Here is a 6,800-nt window from a genome sequence, read left to right as displayed (position 1 = left end):
TTCTTTAGAAGATTATTAATGAATAATTATCTTTTTAATGTATTTATTTCATGTAAAAATATATATTTTAAGTACAATATGATATGATTATTATTTAATATTTTATTAATTAAATATTTTTATTTAATATAAGGATAAAATGGTAATCCAACATTGTATTTTGATGCTTCCCACTTATAATAATATATGATTAAGTGTTCTATGACCTTTATGTGGTCTTATTTCATTGATGTATGGGCGAGGCCCTAATTTGATATACTCATGTTAGATTGTTATGAGATCAGACATGCTTTTGAGACTATGTTATATTTCTATGTATATCTATGTGCAATAAAAGTAGAAGACTAAGTAATCTCCATATACGAAGGGTCTATGTATACTCGATATATATATACTATGTGTATGTAGAGGTCTAGGTAAACCTCAATGTACAAGTAGTAAAAAGTTTTAGATTTTCACTAATTTGGACCTATGAATGTTATGATGTAAGCTATGAGACTAGTCTTAGTCCTCAAAAAAGACGACAATGCCAGTTACGTCTAGGGGGTATTCTCGCATATGACAAAAACTTTACTCAAGTCTCAATATCTTTGGGACTTAGTAGGACATGGATAAACAAATCCTGATGAAGTAGATAGGCTGCGAGACAACAAGAAAATAGATGCAGGTGTTGTGTTTATCTAGCACGCTGTCCATTACAGTGCTTTTTCATAAATGGGAACAACAACAACATCAAAGCAAGCATGTTCCATTATGCAGAAAGAGTTTCAAGAAGAGTCAAAGGTCATTTTGGTGATACTGCAATCACATCAGCTTGACTTTGAAACCTTGATTATGAAAAGGGGTGAATCTATTGCTAGTTTTCTGTCAAGAGCAATGAAAATTGTCAGTCAAATGCGATCCTATGGAGAGAAGGTTACTGATCAGATTATCATTGAAAACTTATTGACAAGCTTGAATCCAAAATTTGATCATGTTATTGTGGCTATCGAACCATCTAAGGATATATCAGTTTTTCCTTTGATTAACTGATGGGATCTGTTCGCTCATGACGCGAGAATCCATGAGAGAATCAATCGATCACTAGGCATTCCAAGTCAAAGACACAAGCACTAAGAATGGAGAATATAATGGTCCATCAAGTTGAGGTCGAGGAAGAGGAGGATTCGTGCTGGTCGAGGTGGTGGTTATAGAAAAGGCAGAGGAAGAAATAATGGGAACATGAAGTCCAATAAGCAAGTCCACACAAAGAATGGCATTTAATGTCATCATTGCCACCGCTATGGGCACTTAAAGGCTGATTGTTGGTTTAAAGACCAAAAAAGAAATTTTGTAGCAGAAGAAAATAAGGAAGAAATTATCTTTTACGGCGTGCATTGTTACAAACCATAAGCCAAGTGATATATGGTTCGTAGACAGTGGTTGTTCAAATCATATGACTGGGGCGAAGTATATGATCAGAGAGCTTGATGAGAAGCAAAACAAGAAGGTGTAGCTTGGAAGCACAAAAGAGATGCAGGTTGAAGGAAAGGCAAGGTGGCCATAAGCACTAGCCACAACAAAGTTAAAATGTTGGATGATGTTCAATTCATACCAAATTTAGGATTCAATTTGTTAAGTGTTTGAAAACTAATGGTTGAGGGATATTCTCTTTTGTTTGATGATGATACTTGTGTAATTACAAATAAGGAGTCGGGAAAAAAGGTTCACATCACCATGACACCAAGCAATATGTTTCCGCGGGACGTTTCTAACATGCAAAATTTTGCTCTCGCTGCAAGTGCAAAGATTGACTCAAGGCCATGATATTTGAGGTACATTCATCTAAATATAGAGGGACTGAAATTGCTAGGTGATAAAGGTATGGTTCTTGGATTACCAAAAATTAGCTCTCTTGATTTATGTGAAAGATGCATTTATGGGAAAAAAACTAGAAAATCTTTTCTTGTTGGAAAATCATTGAGATATTCAAAATGTTAGAATAAATACATGTTGACTTATGTGGTCCTATGCAGACTAAGTTCTTAGACGGAAGTCCTTATTTCTTGTTATTTATTGACGATTATAGTCGCATGAGTTGGGTGTATTTTCCGGAGAACAAGTGAAAAACATCTGACAAATTTCAGAAATTTAAAGCTTTTGTGGAAAACCAAAGTAGCTGCAGTATCAAAGTTCATCACACAGATAGAGGAGGAGAGTTTTTGTCCAACGAATTCAATTTGTTTTGTGAAAAAAAGGGTATCCATAGGGAGTTAACAACTCCTTATTCTTCGGAGAAAAATGGTGCCGCTTAACGGAAGAACAAAACCATTGTGGAGATGGCAAGAAGCATGTTGCGAGCAAAAGAACTCTTGAATCAGTTCTGGGCAGAATATGTGGAAGCATCTTCTTACTGAATGTTTCACTAACAAAAGCCGTCATGAATAGAACTCCTTACGAGGTTTGGCATTGTAGGATAACAAATGTAAGTCATTTATGGGTTTTGGGATGTGGTTCTTATGCGTTGGTAAACACACAAGCTCGTCAAAAGCATGATGAGATATCTAAAAATTCCATTTTTGCTGGCTATTGTACTCAATCCAAAGCATGTAGATTGTATAACCCTCTCTTAATGAAATGATCTCAGTTAGAAGGGGTGTAATATTTGATAAAAATACAAGTTTAAAATGTAATAAAAATTTGGTCCAAAATGAGATTCCCATGCCTCTTGGAATCACTGAAGAAGAAGAAAAAGGGTTAACCCCTGCAAGTTTACTTTCATGTTCTTCCATGAGATTACCAACCTTACCGATTTCAGCAACTCATGAAGAGTCTTCAGATAGGATAGGCCCATTAAGAAAATCAACAAGGCTCACAACGCCAAATCCCAAGTATGTTAATAACCTTTATGCGACTTGTAAACTTGCCTTTTCTGTTTCAGATCCCATAAATAATGAAGAAGCTGCAAAAAAAAAAAAAGAAGAATGGAAGAAAGCAATAATGGAGTAAATGAAGTCCATTGAAAAGAATGGAACATGGGAAATGATGGTGTCTAAAACAATTTGTTTTTTTGCAGATGGTAGCCTACGAAATCACAAAGCTCGTCTTGTGGAAAAAGGCTATGCACAACAGTATGGTGTTGATTTCGAAGAAACATTTTCTCCAGTAGCTCGATTTGAAACAGTAAGGTTGGTTCTAGCATTGATTGCACAGTTGAAATGGCCAGTTTACCGATTTGACGTCAAGTCATCATTTCTCAATGGAGACTTACAAGAAGAAGTCGATGTTACTCAACCTGAAGGTTTCATAATGGAAGGAAATGAAACCATGGTTTTTAAGGTGAAAAACACAGTGTACGGCTTGAAACAAGCCCTCGAGCGTGGTATAGCAAGATCGATGGTTACTTCCAGAAAAATGGATACATGAGAAGTGGTAATGAACCCTCCTTATATTGTGAAGAAGGAAGGTAATGATTTCATCATTTTATGTCTTTATGTTGATGATATCATTTACAATAGCCCTTCTAATTCTCTTGTTGATAATTTCAAGTCTCAAATGATGAATGAGTTTGAGATGTCGGATATGGAGTTATTGCATTATTTTATGGGCCTTGAAGTCCACCATACCGAGGATAGAATATTTCTTTTGCAAAGGAAATATGGTAGAGACCTTCTCATTAAATTTAGCATGCTCAAGTGCAAGCCTTTGGCTACACCAATGAATATTAATGAAAAATTCCAACAGGTGAATGAATAAGTTTTTTTTTATTTCTTTAATATGAACTTTTGTATGATTTGTAGAGAGATGTTTAAAGGGTTTTACTTCCATCACAAACTCACAATCACATAGGTTTCAAAATATGGTTTTATTCTCATAGACCCAATTTGATAGTTTTCGTCTCCAAAAATTTGTGGGGCATTGAAGGAAAGATTGCTGCTTGTCATTGGTTTTGAAAAGCCTATGTGTTGAAAAATGCACGGGTTGAAAAGGTATCCTTGATGGGTTAAAATGGGTAGCCTTGGCGGGTTGAAAAAGTAGCCCTTACGGGTTTAAATGTATGATAGTTCACTGGAAGATTTCATAGATTTCTTAAGATTAATGAAGCTCCTGATACCAGTGTTGGTGTTCTTTAAAAAATGGGGCAGAACAAAATGATTGAAAATGTCTTTTTGAGATTGAAATAACTTTCAATAATTTTTATTAAGTATTGAGGGGCTTTAAATAGCCAACATAAAATTCATAATCTGCATAATTTAAAGTTTAAACAACATAAAAAATCTCAACATCATAAACAAACTAACAATAATTCAAAATTCAAATTTATTTAAACTAAATACTCCCCCCGTTTCAAAAAGAATGACCTCCTTTCCTTTTTCGTCTGTTTAAAAAGAATGACCTCTTTCTTTTTTTGGTAACATCAAATTTCACCTTTCCACGTGGCATGTCAAAGTCCACAAGATTAATGAAATATTTTGTCCATTTCACATAACTTTAATTTAGGACCACAAGATTTAAAAGTCTTCTTTATATTCTTAAACTCTGTGCCAAGTCAAACCATGTCATTCTTTGTGAAACGGAGGGAGTAACTTATTTTGCAAAAAGTAGTTGCAGTAACTAAAAGCAAATTTCAAAACATAGCATATGCAAGGAGGTTCAAAGCTTAGTTGGAGGTTTAATATATCTGACGCACACAAGAACCGAAATTGCAGTTTTTGTTGGTGTTGTTTCAAGGTTTATGGGCAACCTTAAAAGGTACATTATGGAGTAGCAAAGAAAATCTTGTGGTACATTGCTGTAACTTTTGACTACGGCATTTGGTACTCAAATACAAATAATTTCAGATTTTGTGGGTAAATCAGTTATGGATATTCATTGGACGACAGACAAAGTGTTTCAGCAAAAGTATTCACCCTAGGCTCAGGTACGGTGACTTGGAGTTCAAGGAAGCAAGATACAACTACATTGTCAACCTCGGAAGCTGAGTATATTGGAGTAACTTCAGCAGTTTGTCAAGTCATAAGGATAAGAAGAGTATTAGCAGAACTTCAACAAGTGTAGAGGGGAGCAATTGATATATTTTGTGACAATAAAGCAACTATCAACATGACCAATAATCCAACATTCCATAGCAGGACAAAGCCTATTGATATTCGTTATCATTTTATTAGTGATTTGGCAGCGAAGGAGGAAATATTGTTGGAGTATTGCAAGACGCAAGACCAGCTGACAGATGTACTAACCAAGGATTTATCTATAGAGAAATTCTGCTATTTCAGAGGATTATTTATTGTCTGTAGTATTGAATCAAGAGGGAATGTTGAAAAGTGATTCAAAACAAAGTAGGAACACGTAAATTAGGACATGGATAGTTTGGGTAAACTAGTCCTCTGTAATCTGTTAGGTAGTTTCCTACTGTTGCTGAAAGTGTTTTTAGTGGGTTATAAGACCTATATTTTAGTATTAGTTATTTATATCTTAGTCTATATATCATGTGGGCATATTTTGTTATTCAGTAACTACAAATTAATCAGAAATTAAAAAGTAATCGCAGTTTTCCTTCTATTTTATTATTTTTAGATTTCTCTGTACTTCTTCTCCAACAGTACTACTATGTATGATTTTGCTAAGTTATTAAAGTCAATTCTTGAGGCTAGGAGCTTTTGAGGGGTCATCTGCATGATTTATATTAATTTTGTGAACATGCTTGGTGTGACATGTGCGATCTATGTAGTTGTAGTTCAAGCTTAGATGTCATGTGTCAACAAGTATGTTTGAGTCGACCCCTGGTGTGGATGCAAAGAGTTGTTCAAAGACAAGCAAGGCTTCAAGTGTAGGGTAGTTATATGACCAGATGTGATTTTATAGTTCAGTTCTAGAAAAAATTCTATAGCATTCTCATGTTTTATTAGTGATTGTATCCATAAACTAAAATATGTAATGCTCTTGTGTAGGATGGATTTGCGTAGGAATTTAAGCTAAAAATAGAGATAAAGGAAATCATGAAGATGGAATGGATAGGAGTTGAAGCTATAGTGAATGGACGAATGGAAGTGATGAAAAACCAATGGAATAGAAGTTGAAGCAGAAACCACACAACAGCGTGACAAGTTTGTTCCACGGAGTTGGGCAGCGTTTTTGGACTTCGTGAAGCAGAAAGGTCCTTGGTAAGTCCATGCCACGGACATAGGCACAAAATGGATTTCAGCAAATGGGCTTCGCCACGATAGATCCATGACACAGACCTGTGACAGAAATTTTTGTACTTCAGTTCTACTTGAAGAAAATACAAACATAATATCTCTTCTATATTTGAAAAAAAGAAACTTATTTTTGCGAACATTTAAAAAGTTAATATATCATTTAAAAGAAATCAAGAAAGTACATAATTACATATTCACAGTATGAAAATTCATAGAGCACACGAGTTGATTCCCTCTAACTATGAAAATATAATAGTTAGGAAGCAATTATGTATTAAATAGCTTTTCTCAATTTAATTTTAGTTACCAACATATTTACTTTAAGTTGCAAAAGAAACGTCTGTATCACTGTATGTACCTAGCTCTATGTTTTTATTAAGTGGAATCCTATAGAGACAAATGTAAGCAGAAGTTAGAAGAAACTTTTATAGAGTTAAACTCTATCTCACGAACATGAGAAAATAAAGTGAAAAACTCCTAAATGTCTTCCTCACCATAGAAGTGACACACTTCACAATGATAAGAGGAACTCTACTAGACACGACTTCATAGATACCCAAGAACTTTTAAAAACCTGTCTCTGATACTAAGTATAGCATGCCCCAAGCCTACACCCCTGAA

This window comes from Solanum pennellii, chromosome 10 (genome assembly GCF_001406875.1).
Source record: "Solanum pennellii chromosome 10, SPENNV200".
NCBI lineage: Eukaryota > Viridiplantae > Streptophyta > Magnoliopsida > Solanales > Solanaceae > Solanum > Solanum pennellii.
Note: the sequence above shows the minus strand (reverse complement) of the source record.